Source organism: Anabrus simplex, chromosome 6 (genome assembly GCF_040414725.1).
Source record: "Anabrus simplex isolate iqAnaSimp1 chromosome 6, ASM4041472v1, whole genome shotgun sequence".
NCBI classification, from domain to species: Eukaryota; Metazoa; Arthropoda; class Insecta; order Orthoptera; family Tettigoniidae; genus Anabrus; species Anabrus simplex.
The window spans coordinates 327774803-327789973 of NC_090270.1; positions in this window are offsets into that span (position 1 = coordinate 327774803).

Below are 15171 nucleotides of genomic sequence, written 5' to 3' on the forward strand. Positions count from 1 at the left end.
ACTCGCCCGGTACGACAGCAATTCTTAAAATAGGTCTCCTGATTCATAAGGAGTCCCATTCATGAGCTTCTTTGATACTCTATACTGTACCGGGAACACCGCTACGACAGAAGTCCGAAGTATGTTTGTTGAACTTCGCGCGAGATGGAAGGTAGGCAGCCCGCCGAACGCAGTGACGTACCCAGCGAGTGACGTGGCCGCCGTAAGCCAGCTATCCGCTACCATATATGGTAATGATCCAGCTCGTCCTCAAAAGTACATTTTGAGCTAAGTTATCGCTATTTTGACATTGCCAACTTAAAAGCCTCTACAATGGACATCATCTCTTCAGATTTCAAGAAAATCCACCGAGTATTATAGAAGTTATAAGGGTAGATAGTACCCGAGTTCTAGACACTTCCATGCGAACGTGTATAAAAGGAAGACCACCCGACCTACGAAGGAACTCTCTCCTCTGATTTGGATTGCACCGAACTCCGTCGCACCTTCAAATCATTTTTGCTCGGCCGGGTGGCTCACCATCTATAACTTAGCTTCCCGCCAATTCAATCAGCATATTGGGCCGACACCTAGTTGGTAGTCAGCCTCCCCAGCACCATGTCCAGCTGCGTGCTCCATGACATCGATCCCGCTCTCTCTGACCAGGACTTACTTGCCAAACTCCAAATGGCACACGTCCCAGCCCGAAGCGTCTCAAGGATACTGCAAGACTTCGTCCCTACACGTCGGGTCCTGCTACATCTCCACTCAGCTGACGCCGTTTCACATTTTCTCGCCAGCGGAATCTACTTGGACAGCCAGATCCACCGAGTGACGTCTTGTCCTTCGTACTTTGCCAACGAAACACCACCACAGTGGACTCCGTCCCAACCATCTTCCTCTCATTTCTACACAACTCCCATCGCCACCACCACCAGCACTACCATCGCAACGACCAGCACGCCCTCCATCCCTCTCTATCCTTCTGTCCCGGTCACAACTGTTATAACATGCCATCCTTCTCCTCTCATGACTTCTTTCCTCCCTGTCTGCCCTAGCCCTGAAGGACCTCAACACCTGAACCAACCCACTGAGACATCTCCGTCTACAGCTGCAGCACTGCCTTCGTCACCACCATCTACGCACGCCGCCGACGCAGCAGCCTCCGCCGCACCACCATCCACGCAGTCCTCATCGACCTGTCACACCATGTACAGCTGTGTGATACGCGGAGTGGATCCTGCTCTCTCAGCTCGAACGATTCTCCAGGAACTTCAAGCCGAAGGCGTCCCAGTTCGTCGCGTCTTTCGGATCAAGAACTCCTCCGGCCCGACGTATATGGTCCGCATACACCTTCCAACTGCCGAAGATGTCCAACGACTTATTGCCAATGGAGCTTACATCTATCGCCATCGTCATAAAGTTGAGCCCTCTCTCTCCCCACCTCAACCTATTCGCCAACGTTTCAACCCACCATATTGCCGCCCCCGGCCAATTCCTCCTTTCCAACCTAGTACACCCGTTTGCCCACGCCTTTCCCCACCTAGTTTCTTCCATCCACCACCTCCAACGCTAGATATCATCCGACTCCTCATCACTTCCCTTAACAATATCACAACAATTCTGCAACTCCTCACATTCCATTTCCACCCTGCTACATTCATTTCAACTTCACTCCTCGAGCACAATTCCTATCATTCCCATCTCCCCAGCTAAGAAGACCCACCGTTACTTCCTCATGAATATTTACATCGCTATCCCCATCTTCCTCTTCTATCACACCTTCTACTTCTTTTCCCTTCTCCCGGCCCGAGAGATCGCGACACGATCTAGGGGGCCCGCCCCGCCTTCGGGCGGGGAATGAAAACTCTCCAGCAGCAGCAGCAGCAGCACCTACGAATTCAGTGTCTGTCACTCCGCCGTCTCTGTGACACGGGTGACAAGAGAAGTCTTGTGTGTGTGTCGAACTTCTAGTTGACAGTCTGCGAAATCCAAGTTCGGTATTTCTCTAAGTGTTGTATCAGGACTTTGCCATTTTCTTGAAGTGCCTGAATGGGACTTTGTTTTCTGCGGACATCGTATTGGAACTTTGTCATATTGAAGCATTGGGACTTTGTTTTTCTTTCATGTGTCGTGATTGGACTTTGATGTTTTCTTAAAGTGCCATATAAGAACTTTGTTTTTTTCTGAAGCGTCTCATTGGAACTTAGTTATTTTCGCCAAGTGTCGCGATAAGACTTTATCATTTCTCAAGGTGACATACTGGAACATTGTCATCGAAACTTTATTTTCTTCCAGTGTCGTGTTGGGACTTTAACATTTCGACACGTTGGAACTTTATTTTCTTCGAGTGTCGTGTTGGGACTTTAACATTTCGGCACATTGGAACTTTGTTATTTCTACACATTGGAACTTTGTTTTTTTCTTAAGTGCCACATAAGGACTTACTTATTCGACGACGCGAACTTATATTTTTGAATCAATTTCTGGAACATTGAACTTAGGGGACATTAAACATTACGTTTAATTGTGAAATATGCAATGCTTTTCATGTGCTGCACAGGGACTTATGTTTTGATTCTTAAAGACTGTGACAATTCGGAATACGCATACCGCATTTCCCGAAAGCCTAGAACTTTCCAGTATTTTGAGTGATCCATAATTTATGAAGTCAGACTTTTTCTTTCAAATATTATTTTCTTTAATGGCTATTCACTTCGCTTATTAATGCAACAGGACAGTTTCCGAGTGCTACTTATTCAGTTCATTGCCAATATGTTTTAAACCTTCAGAACTATGCATTTAGGACTGCAGTAACAGTAATCCTCTAGAACATCCTGACTTACAGTGAGCTCGCCTTATGAACTTGCATTTCTACCAGTATTTGTTCTTCGAGTGATTATTCTAGAACGTTTTTGCAGTAATCATAATTAAAAGGTCATATCTGTTCAGACAGTGCCCTGAATGTGTGGAGTGCCGTACAGGAAATTCAGGTGTGAATTACGTCTCGAATCGAACCCAGGAACGCGTACCAATCTTCGAGACATTCCAGAACGTCGGGACATTCCAGAACGTCGAGACTTCCAGAACGTCGAGACACTTCCAGAACCTCCAGACGTTCCAGAACTCCTCATCCGAGCAGGTGTGGTCCCTGCCCAGTCGATGTCCAGCACCATCCCAGGACTTGGAGGTACCAACCAGCCACGACATTTCCAAGCTGCTGTATGAAGGTGATATGAACTTGCTTTTGGTGATCAATAAACTCAATTTATCAAAATAATCTCTCAATTTGATAACTATACCTCTCTCTGTACCAGCTCCAATGATAAAGCCACAACCGAGATTAAGAATCATGCTCGTTCATTTAATATCAAGCGCCTTAAAGATATGAACACATTTTTACGGGTACAATACATAGAGGAAAGCGAGATCGGAAGATATCGATAGCCCATGCAGTATTTTTTTTTTAATTAATTTTGTCCACCTCTGCGGTGTAGGCCCGTGTTCGATTCCCGTATCTGCCACGAAATTTGAAAAGTGGTACGAGGGCTATAACTGGGTCCAGTTGCCTCGGGAGGTCAACTGAGTAGAAGTGGGTTCGATTTGCATCTCAGCCATTCTGGAAGTGGTTTTCCGTGGTTTCCCACTTCTCCTCCAGGCAAATGCCGCGATGATACCTAACTTAAGGCCGTGGCCGCTTCTTTCCCTCTTCCTTGCTTATCCCTTCCAATCTTCCCATCCCCACCAAGGCCCCTGTTCAGCATAGCAGGTGAGGCCGTCTGGTCAAGGTACAGGTCATTCTCCCCAGTTTTATCTCACGCTCCAGTACACAACTCAAACTAATAATAATTTCGTGCGGCTATTTCTAGCCGAATGCAGCCCTTGTAAGTCAGACCCTCCGTTGAGTTGGAGTTTGAATGGTGTCTTTAAAAGTAGGAAAGATCACGATATGAAGATAAATTTGGAATTCAAGAGGACAAATTGGGGCAAATATTCGTTTATAGGATGGGGAGTTAGGGATTGGAATAACTTACCAAGGGAGAAGTTCAATAAATTTCCAATTTCTTTGCAATCATTTAAAAAAAGGCTATGTAAACAACAGATAGGGAATCTGCCACCTGGGCGACTGCCCTAAATGCAGATCAGTAGTGATCGATTGTTCTATACACCATTGCAGTCTAGCATGTTTATGCTCATTAGTCAAAGGCAGGCGGAGGAGTGACGACACGCCGGTAACTCAGACAGTAATTAAACGGCGACGGACTGTCACTCCTGATAGTGTACGATGTGTTCGAGTGTTGCGCCAGAGTCGAGGAGGACCCAGATCTGTCCTCCAATGCCATTCGAATGAGGTGTCGATCTTCTCGGGGAGGAAGGCATGGTCTTGTGGCGCGACCAGACGCATCTCGTCTTATTCTATGGCCTTCTGTGAACCATTCTGTACACACTCGTTGCCCTGCCGACACACTTCGTCCCACACGAGCAGCAATTTACCGGATGGATGCATCACGTTCTCTCATGCCAATAATGCGCCCTACAACAAACTAGCTCATTTTATGGTACGGTTCTCGCATATGTCTGCGAGGCATCGTGAACGTTTGCTCATGTCACACTGAACCATAACCTGCGGCTTATAGCGACAACGAGAGTCGAAGGCACGTTTTAACAACCGGTGGTGGTGCCCCTTGAACCTGAGGGCTGCCATGGTTCAAATGCTAATAATTTCTCCAGAACATACTAATTCACGTGTCCTGTGAATTTGAACTTCCTATCTCTAGTTTTTCAAGGTGTTCTGGTTTTTATGAACATGAGTGTCGTTTACGTAGACGAACTCTGGTTGTCATGGTGACAGTTGTGTCGGGATATCGATGACCGCAGCCCCAAAACTTATTCATGTTAAAGAAACACTTCTCTTATTCATGGACATGAATGTCAATATGTTGCAGGCAGTTCTCACTCTTACATCCTGAACACTATTTGAATGGTAATGTAGCGCTTTATGGGAAGTATGATCAGAGGTACTGCACGACAGAAACCAGGAAAATAATTGCCATGGCAAAAATAGGCTTTAGGAGAATATCGAAAATACATTATGGGTCACTAAACAATGATTTGAGGAAAAGACTTGCTAAGTGTTATATTTGGATCATAGAGCTGTATGGCGCAGAGAATTGGACATTGCGAAAGGAAGACGAGAGAAGATTGGAGGCACTAGAGATGTGGGTATGGAGGAGAATAGAACAAGTGAAATGGGAAGGCCGGGTAAGGAATGAGGAGTTATTACGAAGAGTTGTAGAAGAACGAAGTATGTTGCAAATCATTGGAAGGATAGCTGCCTCTGTGGGTCCGTGGTAGAGTGTCGGCCTCCGGATCCCAAGATAGCGGGTTCAAACCCGGCAGAGGTAGTCGGATTTTTGAAGGGCGGAAAAAAGTCCATTCGACACTCCATGTCGTACGATGTCGGCATGTAAAAGATCTCTGGTGATACATTTGGTATTTACCCGACAAAATTAATTAAATCTCAGCCATCGACGCCCAAGAGAGATCCGGTTTACTCTACGTCCGCTAGATGGCAGACAGAGTAAACCGGAAAGTCGAAATTGACGAGCAGACAGCCAGATGGCGTCAAATCGAAATGTCTGCAAACGGTAGCTGAGGCCATACGATTATTATTATTATTATTATTATTATTATTATTGGAAGGATAAAAATGAACTGGATCGGACATTGTATGAGGAGGGTCTGTTTACTGAAAGAAGGAATAGAAGCAATGGTGAAAGGAAAACGAGGAAGAGGAAGGGAAAGATACCAAATGTCGGAAAATATCAAAGGAAAAATATATTCGGACATGAAAAACTTGGCGCAGGACATGCAAAAATGGAAAAGGTTCATTCCATGACAAGACCTGCCATAAAGCATAATGCCTAGATGATGATGTAGCGCTTTAAATGGTTCATATTCCTGGTGAAATCGTATCTTGACTGACATTTTCTCGAAAAATTTAATATCCAGTAGCATTGAATTCAACAAATGGTTTTAAAATGAACAATTGAGTATTGATATGAATTAAACAACAACCAGGAGACAAGAATGTGATTAACTCAGATGATGCAATGTTATAGAAAAACGACGTATTAAAGTAAAATGATGTAATAAGATGCTTAGGATTTGTTTATTCATTTCACATTTATTTGGAGGAAACCAATATACTCTACTGAGAGACATTACCCAATGAGCTTCTCTAATCAACAGCTCAGCACTATCATTTAGCCTTCTGACAGATGAAGAGACGTGTGTACACGGACATGTGGTATCAGTGTCTGGCAATTCCCAAAGCCGTTAATCTCGGTTTCTGGGTTTAGATCACCGGATACCACGATCAAGCCACTCCCCGTGTAATCCTCTGGAGGTAGGTTAACGCTATCCTAGACCAGTGCAGAACATAGTTTCCTCTGATTAAAGTTACGGTGTACATCAGACAGCAAAATCATGTTGGCAATTACAGGCAACTTTCTAAAGTGAATAAAATACGAAAATACGCTGGTATTTTGCTTCTCATGGCATCAATCCAACACCACTTTCTTCACATCTTAATATTTTCGATTGAAATATCCTGAAATGGACCATATGAAACAATATATTACCAGATATTTCGGCATGTTCATTCAATTTCTTAATTCATTGTCATAATCATATAACGAACCATGTTTTATCCCATATGAAAGTGTACATGTATTTAATATTTTGCCGTTGTTAATGTCAATGGTGAAGATTTTGTGAACCAGAGAAATATTCCATTTGTTTTATGAGATTTCAATTACTTTTTAAATGATACACAATCGATTTTAAAATTAAGGAAATTCTCCGGTATTAAATAATAAGTCAAAATATAAAGATAGTATTTTAATATATAGCCAGTTACTCTTGCTAACTCATAAAAGATACGCCCACTGAAACACAATTAGTATTATTTGTACATTAAATTTTTTTTACCATAAAATGTTGAGAGTCAAGGAAATTAATTTCCAATCTATATCTATAAAAGTGAAACTATGTGTGTGTGTGTGTGTGTGTGCGCGCGCGTTTGTCTCGTATGGACTCAAAAACTACTGGACCGATTTCGCTGAAAATTTCACAATTTTTTCTTATTACTTCTGAGACGGTTTGGGAGGTAATTCTACCGAAATCGAATGGGTAGTTTTTTCATGATGAGTAATTTTATTCAATGAATTTAACGGCAAAGCCGCGGCAAGTTTGGATCGATTTGTTGGACAGATTGTCGCTAGGCGACAGCAACTTACGCTGTACCATGATAGACCGGTAATAAATACTGTATATAGGAGGATGGGAACACGCCGTCGTGTTTAATAAAGTTCCTTTCTTGGTAGGAGGTTCAGGACCATGCCTCTTAATTGGAAATAGCCATCCAAAATGCCGTGATGTCTGCCAAGTTTACAGAACGTAGCAGTGCATTAAAAATATTTTTAAAACGGTGACAAATGTAGAATATCAACAGTGTAACGATACGAGTTACCACCACCCACTCTTAACGAAGAGCAAGTGGGAGCTTGGAGGCGGAGCCCCCAACGAGAAAAGGCGAGTAGGCCTATATATGATAAGAGTATAAAATTGGAAGTATATAGTCTTTGATTATAAATTTCACATCTCCTCCTAAACCATTGGAGAAATTTCAACCAAACTTGCTACATTTATGACTTACATAGCGACAAATACGGTAAGGATAAGCCACCCCTAGGGATGGAGGGGGTAGGGGAATCATATAAAAATAATTGAAAATGTCAAAAATTGACCGATACTATGGACTTATGTGTATGTTCCAGCAAAGATCTCAACTCAACTTGGTACACATAATACTTACTATCCGGAAAAAGGAAAAAGAGTACTATAGAGGTGAGAAATTTCTATCTCTGCTAGGGTTGAGGAATGGTAGGGGATGACATTACAAGTAATAAATCTCATTGTAGACCGTATTGGACATCAGATATGAACATTAAAACAAGAATAATAGTTAACACCACCTTTCCAATACTTATTTTTCCTTATATTTAGGAAATAAACATTACAACAGGCGTTGTAATATGGGACATGTTTCGCTTAACAGCCGTAAGCATCATCAGCCGAAAATAAATCTTAGCCTAAAGTTAGGTCAGGGCCCTAAACCTAGTGTCCTTAACATATATGGCACCATAAGAATCAACATTTATATTTAGAAAATGAAAATAGGCTTAAAACTAGTAGGGACGACATGTAAAAACAATGCAAATAACCGATGTTAATATCGAATCCATTGTTTATGTGCGCTGAGATGAATTGTGACGATCTAGATACCGTTTAAGCACACGTTTAGCCTCCTTTGAGACGGGGGCTGAGATAGGGTGAAAAGCAAATAGTCTGAAATAACCGAGATTAGTGCTGAATTTACAGTTTTGGGGGTGGCACCAAAGCCGAGTACTACAGATAGTTTAAAATAAATGTAAAGTAAGATAAAAATATGGTAATTAAATCATCAATTATATCAGTCCGGTGATACTTATACTTAAATCTGAAAAGGAACTTTTGATGGAAGGTGAATGGGTTACTGATCATGTAAACAAGAAACAAAAATCTCTAATTTACGGTCTATACAAAAACAACAAGTAAAAAGGAACTATTCATCGGATGAATTTAAGTTTGATAATGATACTTAGTAAAAATTTACAGTGAATGACTTGGATTTCTATGCGAGTTGAATAAGCAGTGCAGAAGAAATAATAATACTAATAATAATAATAGCAGCAATGATTTTACGTCAAACTAAGCACTTTTAAAGTTTTCTCAGACACCGAGGTCCCGTAATTTTGTCCCGCAGTTCTTTGATGGGCCAGAAAATTAACCAACACAAGGCTTATATATATGTGCACTTTCAAATATCACCGGACATAGCCGAGATTAAACTCACAAAATTGAAGGCCAGAACTGAACAGCGTTGTTGTTCTTCTTACACTTGACGAACTTATTGTCCAGAAGATGATCCGTGTTGGACTGTACAACCTGTAAATGGAGGAACTCGTCCCCAATACCAACACACTAGAAGTTTCAATACCGAGCTCGATAGCTGCAGTTGTTTAAGTGTGGCCAGTATCCAGTATTCGGGAGATGGTGGGTTTGAACCATACTGTCGGCAGGCCTGCAGATGGTTGGTTTTCCGTGCTTTTCCACTTCCACACCATTCGAATTCTTAGGCTGTACCTTATTGAGGTCACGGCCGCTTCCTTCCCACTCCTAGCCCTTTCCTGTACCTTGTCGCCATAAGACCTGTCTGTGTCGGTGCGACATAAAATAAGTTGTAAAAAAACGTATAAAGAGAAGCTTCAATTAATTAAAACTTAACTATAAAATACTCTCGCGTACTTCAAATAAGCACGGAAATGGTTGCTCTGTCTACAGAAAAGCTGATGATCTACTCACTAAGGGTGCGTTGTAGTGGTGGTGGTGGTGCTGGTAGTGATGATGTCGCATCCTTTGCACTTTCCCCTCTGATTAGTGTTAATACTAGATGATTTACCAGTTGTACTTCCTCTTACAACAAAAATCACCACCAGCAGCATCTCACTCGGGGGATGAGGTTCGAATCCCAGCAAATCCTAGGTTCAGATTTTCGTTTCCAAAATCACGTTGCGTACGGTATTAAATCCTCTTCCAAAAAAAATTACCGGGGAAAAGCTGAAGAAGGAAAGCACTCAATATTAACATTAATGTAAAAAAAGAAGTAATATTACAACAAAATAATTAATAACGAAAAATATCTAATAAAGCTATAAAAATAACAAATAGCATACTAAAAGTACTGTGTAATCTAATCCAAAAATAAATTTCAATTATAGTAACGATGTCACGGAAAATTACAATCGTAATTCACTGTATTAGAAAAATATTTTATTAACAGGAAAAATATTTCCTGAAAAGTGTTGCAGAATTTATCATGCATCGCCATCCTTTTATACGGGTCACAAATTCAATCTTCGATCCATCACCACTAATCTACATTTAGGGCAGTCACCCAGGTGGCAGATTCCCTATCTGCTGTTTAACTAAAGTTTTCTTACATAATTGCAAAGAATTTGGTAATTTATCGAACTTCTCCTTTAGTAAATTATTCCAATCCCCAACTCCTCTTTGTATAAACGAATAATTGCCACTATTTGTCCTCCTGAATTAGAAATTTATCTTCATAATATGACGTTTCCTACTTACAAACACCACTCAGACGTATTCGTCTACTAATGTCATTCCACAACATATTTCCACTGACAGCTAGGAACATACCGCTTAGTCGAGCAGCTCGTCTCCTTTCTCCCAAGTCTTCCCAGCCCAAACTTTGCAACATTTTCGTAACGCTACTCTTTTGTCGGAATTCAAAGAGAACAAATCGAACCGCTTTTCTTTGCATTTTTCCAGTTCTCGAATCGAGCAATCCAGGCGAGGGTCTCGTACACTGGAACCAAACTCTAGTTGTGATTTTACTAGAGACCTATGCTCTCTCCTTTAAATCCTTACTAATTCTAATTACTGATAACTGTTATGCAATAAAGATTTAGAAAGAACACAAGAAAACGGCAAGTGCACCTTCCTATTTGTTTACACTGAAATTTACATTCTGAATCATTCATCGTTCGTTGTCCACAGTTTACATGGATCATTTTGTGGAATTTATAAAGTAGCACGGACGGATTCAGGTAGGTAAAAATGTAGTAAGCAGTCTGGTCTATTCTGAAGGTCTGGCCTTAATGGCAGATTGTGCCGAAAGCCAGGTAGGAACGTGCCACTCAGTCAAGCAGCTGTAAATTCAGCACTAATCTCGTCTCCTTTGCCCCAAGTCTTCCCAGCCCAAACTTTGGAACTTGAAAATAGCTGTAATGAGTATGGTATGAAAATTAGCTTTTCAAACAATAAATTGTTGTCAGTAGGAATGAAATTCAAGATAATTGAATGTCAGATTGGGGATTCAAAGCTGAAATAGGTAGAAAATTTCAAGTATTTAGGATGTGTGTTCTTCCAGAAGGTAGTACAATAAATGAGATTCATTCAAGGTGCAGTAAATCTAATGCAGTCAGCTCGCAGTTGCAATCAACAGTATTCTGGGAGAAGGAAGACAGTTCCCAGACAAAAGTATTCTTACACCGGTCTGTTTTCACACCAACTTTACTTTACTGGAGTGAAAGCTGGGTGGATTCAAGACATCTTATTTATAAGTTAGAAGTAACTGACACGAAAGTAGCGACAATGATTTCTGGTATAAACAAGTGGGAACAATAGCAGGAGGGTACTAGGAATGAGGAGATAACGGCTAAGTTAGGATTGACCTAGATGGATGAAGCTGTACACATACACCGGCTTCGGTGGTGGGGTCATGTGAGGAGAGTGGACGTGGATAAGTTACCTAGGAGAATAATGGACTCTGTTATGGAGGGTAAGAGAAGTAGAGGGAAACCAAGTCGACGATGGTTAGACTATGTTTCAAACGATTTAAATATTAGGGGTACAGATATAAACGAGGCCACAGAATTAGCTGCAAATGGAAGATTTTGGCGGCGATTTGTAAACTCACAAAGGCTCGCAGACTGAACGCTGAAATGCATAACGCTCTATAATGAAGATGTATGTATGCAAGAAATTTTAGAATTATCATTAGCGTCCATGGCTCAGACGGCAACACTCCGGCCTTTCACGGCTGGGTTCCGTCGTTCAAATTCCGGTCACTCCATGTGAGATTTGCACTGGACAAAGAGCAGGCGGGACAGGTTTTTCTCCGGGTACTCAGGTTTGCCTGTTATCTTTAATTACAGCAACACTCTCCAGTATCACACCTTGCATCTGTTAGTCATTAATCATTGGCCCAGAGGAGTGCGACAGGCTTCAGCAGCCGGCACAATACCTATCCTCGCCGCTAGATGGGGGCTTCATTCATTCCATTTCTGACGCGGTCGAATGAATAGAATCAGGATGAGGATTTTTCATTTTTAATTTAGAAATATCACTCAGTCTTGTATATAACTAACGAATGAATCATTCCTCCGTGGTTGTCTGTCTAGTGATAGATAATGGAATGTCTATATGAAACACTTTTCCCTAACTGAACAAACACTAACCCGTGAACTGCTTATAAGCAGCCATCGGGTGCATATCGAGCACACAGTGGCATATGGTAAAAGTCCGCTAATTAAGAGAAAACTTCCAAACAACGTGTTTTCAGGAATTTACTTCCTGTACTTCAATATGTCTTCACTACTCCATTATTAAAACTTATATACGGTACTAATAAAAGGAGGTGGCCTAGAATATATTGGCGTGAGTGAACCACAAACCCCGTGCGGGTAAACTGCTCACGTACAACACAAGCGCTCTGTCACACAATGGGGAAGTTTGGCGCCAATACGTGACATCACAATAGCGTTGCTGAGAAGCTCCTCGCGTGGCACAGGAAATTTAGCTCTAAGCCTTTCCTATATCCCTTATAGCGAACCATTCAACAAGAGGTACAAAGTTGACGCAGGCTTTCTCGCAGTAGCTTTGATCACGCAAGGACAGGTAGGCTATTTCCCAATTGGAAGCAGATGATGAAATCAGTCGATGCAGTAAAAAAGCATTAATCTTCTCCATTCCCAGTTAAACGTGTAGAAAGTGTTACATAAATGTAAACATCTCATTTACCCTCCTTGGCTTCCTAGAACAATGGTGACATTTTTATAATTAATTAATGAATTATATTATTATTATTATTATTATTATTATTATTATTATTATTATTATTATTATTATTATTATTATTATTATTATTATTATTATTGTACCGGGCGGTACACCTCCACGCCGCTTATTTAAAATTTGCACCAGTTGAAACTCCTCTGCTGGAGGAAGTCTGAACTTTATCTACGGTATTAATTTTCAAGTTTCTCAGAAGATGTCACTACTTGGAAATTTTGGAGTTTTTGAACTGGGTCATTTTTGATGTATTTTTGTTTTACCTGTAGTAAGAAGTGTGAACTTTCTCTTCTAGAGGACACTACTGAAAAACTACAATGGTGCACCCTAGTGCGAAGTGAAAGAACTGTTTCTTGGATAAATTTTTATTTCAAAAGTTTATTTCTTGTTAAATTTCTTTCTGTTATTGTTTAAGTTGGCTGTATACCCCTTTCTTTCCCCTTGTTTTGTATTTAGCCAATCCCGAATTTCTTTAATTAATTTCTGACCAATCTGATGTATCTTCCCCCAACTTGAATATCTTGCTTAACCCTAGCCAATAAAGTTTTTGTGGGCGGGTGTTTTCATTCCAAAAACGCCTCGAACATTGCGCGAGAGCATATAAACTGCTGATTTTCGGGTCTCCGGGCCACTCCAGTAACAGCTTTTGGTGTGTAAAGTACGTAGCAGGGGGCGGGAAGCGCCTCTTTCTTCGGGCAGCAGTTCAACAACCAGGTAATGGCCATTTAATAACTTCTTTTCTTGCTAGCTCAGCAGTTTAACTCTCGGGGCGGGTCCGAAGCGTTTCCACCATGTAACCTTTCCTAAAATGTAACTACTCTTAGCATCTATTCTCTTTTAAAGCTACATATTGGGATAGAGAGTGCTTAACCCTCTCGAGCTCCCACTCATATTGCTTTGAGGTGAACTTATTTCTCACAACCGATTCTTCCTTAATGTAATGTAAATTGTTTTTTTCTAAAGTCACCTCTGTAGTATGCATTAGCGGCCTAGAGCCAGATTAGGTTTTAAACAAAATGTATTAGGAGTGCAGATCGCCTCCTCTCAAATTGTTATTTTAGAGGTCATGTAATTAACCTTTTTCTCACTTAATAGGCCTCAGTAGGTTGGGTATTTTACCCCTCTGTCTATGTCGTTAGAAGACAACTTGAAGGTGGAGTTTGGTGTGGCCTTTGATAGGCTTAAAGTTGAGAGCGTGTGGCTCTTTCTCGAAAATTGAGTGTTGTATGCCTCGAGGAGGCTTTTCTGTGTAATTGGGAGCAAGTGCTCCTGGGCATGATTGGGGTCTTCTGCCCCTTTGTTGAATTTCTGTATATCGTAAGATTGGGCTAATTGTTCAAGTATTGTGGGCTTGGCTCTCGGAGCCCATCCTGTAACTCTGTAATTGTATATTCTCGAATAGTGGCTTTGCTACTCTGTACCTGCCATGCTTGTTATTTCTTGATTTTACAAAGAAAATATAACCTTGTTAAATTTTAAATTAACTTTAATTTCGTAGCCTGAGACCTGTTCACCCCCGCACCTTCTTTCACCTCTAACTACCACGGAAATCTCCGTAACAATTATTATTATTACACGTTCGATTTCCAGTTGTAATATTGATCAATGTCTCTAGCCTTTATTTTATAATAATATACTTCTCAATATGCTACAAATATGAAATTTTATATGTGCGTGGCTTCCATAGCGTGGATAATTATTACAAATTGTAAAGATTGACTTATTTTTAGGGGTGTGAGACTATGGTAAACACGTAGATTTGGAGGGAAATTCTTCTGCATTTGTACATCCCTATAGAGAGGCAATATCGCTTGGGTGCTGCTAAATGAACAGCAACATTTGACACTCAGTCTATCATAAGGTTTCCCGTCCAATTCACATGGTGGGTGTCTTGCTTATCCTGTCTCACGTTTTTCATTGCATTTGAAGGCAGAAGCTAAATCATCATTTTCTTTTGCTACCTGTCTGCATTTAGTGCTGTCGTCCAGGTTCTAAACTCCCACCTAGTCTTTTATTTAATGATTTCAAAGAAGTTGGAAATTCATGAAACACTTCCCTTTGAAAATTATTCCAATCTCTATTTTCCCCAATTTGTACTCTGTAAGGGGATTCATGGCTGAAATTTGCATCCTCTACGATTTATCACATAACCCAACCAAATTCGAAACACAAGATAAAGGACTACACAAAATTTGGGATTAATTAGTTAAGTTGTTGCAAAGTTATTAGGAATTTTTGTTTTTTGTTGTAAGGAAAAGGCAACTTGCCACACAGTTTTAATTGCTTTTGGGCTGCAATTTGGCAAATTTAACTCTAGTTTGATGCTATTTTAGGAGCAAAATATAAAGATAATATTCAACTGATGATAAAATGTAAAGCTACTTTTAATTCCTGTACATCTATATATATATAAAGTAGCTTGTCCTGACT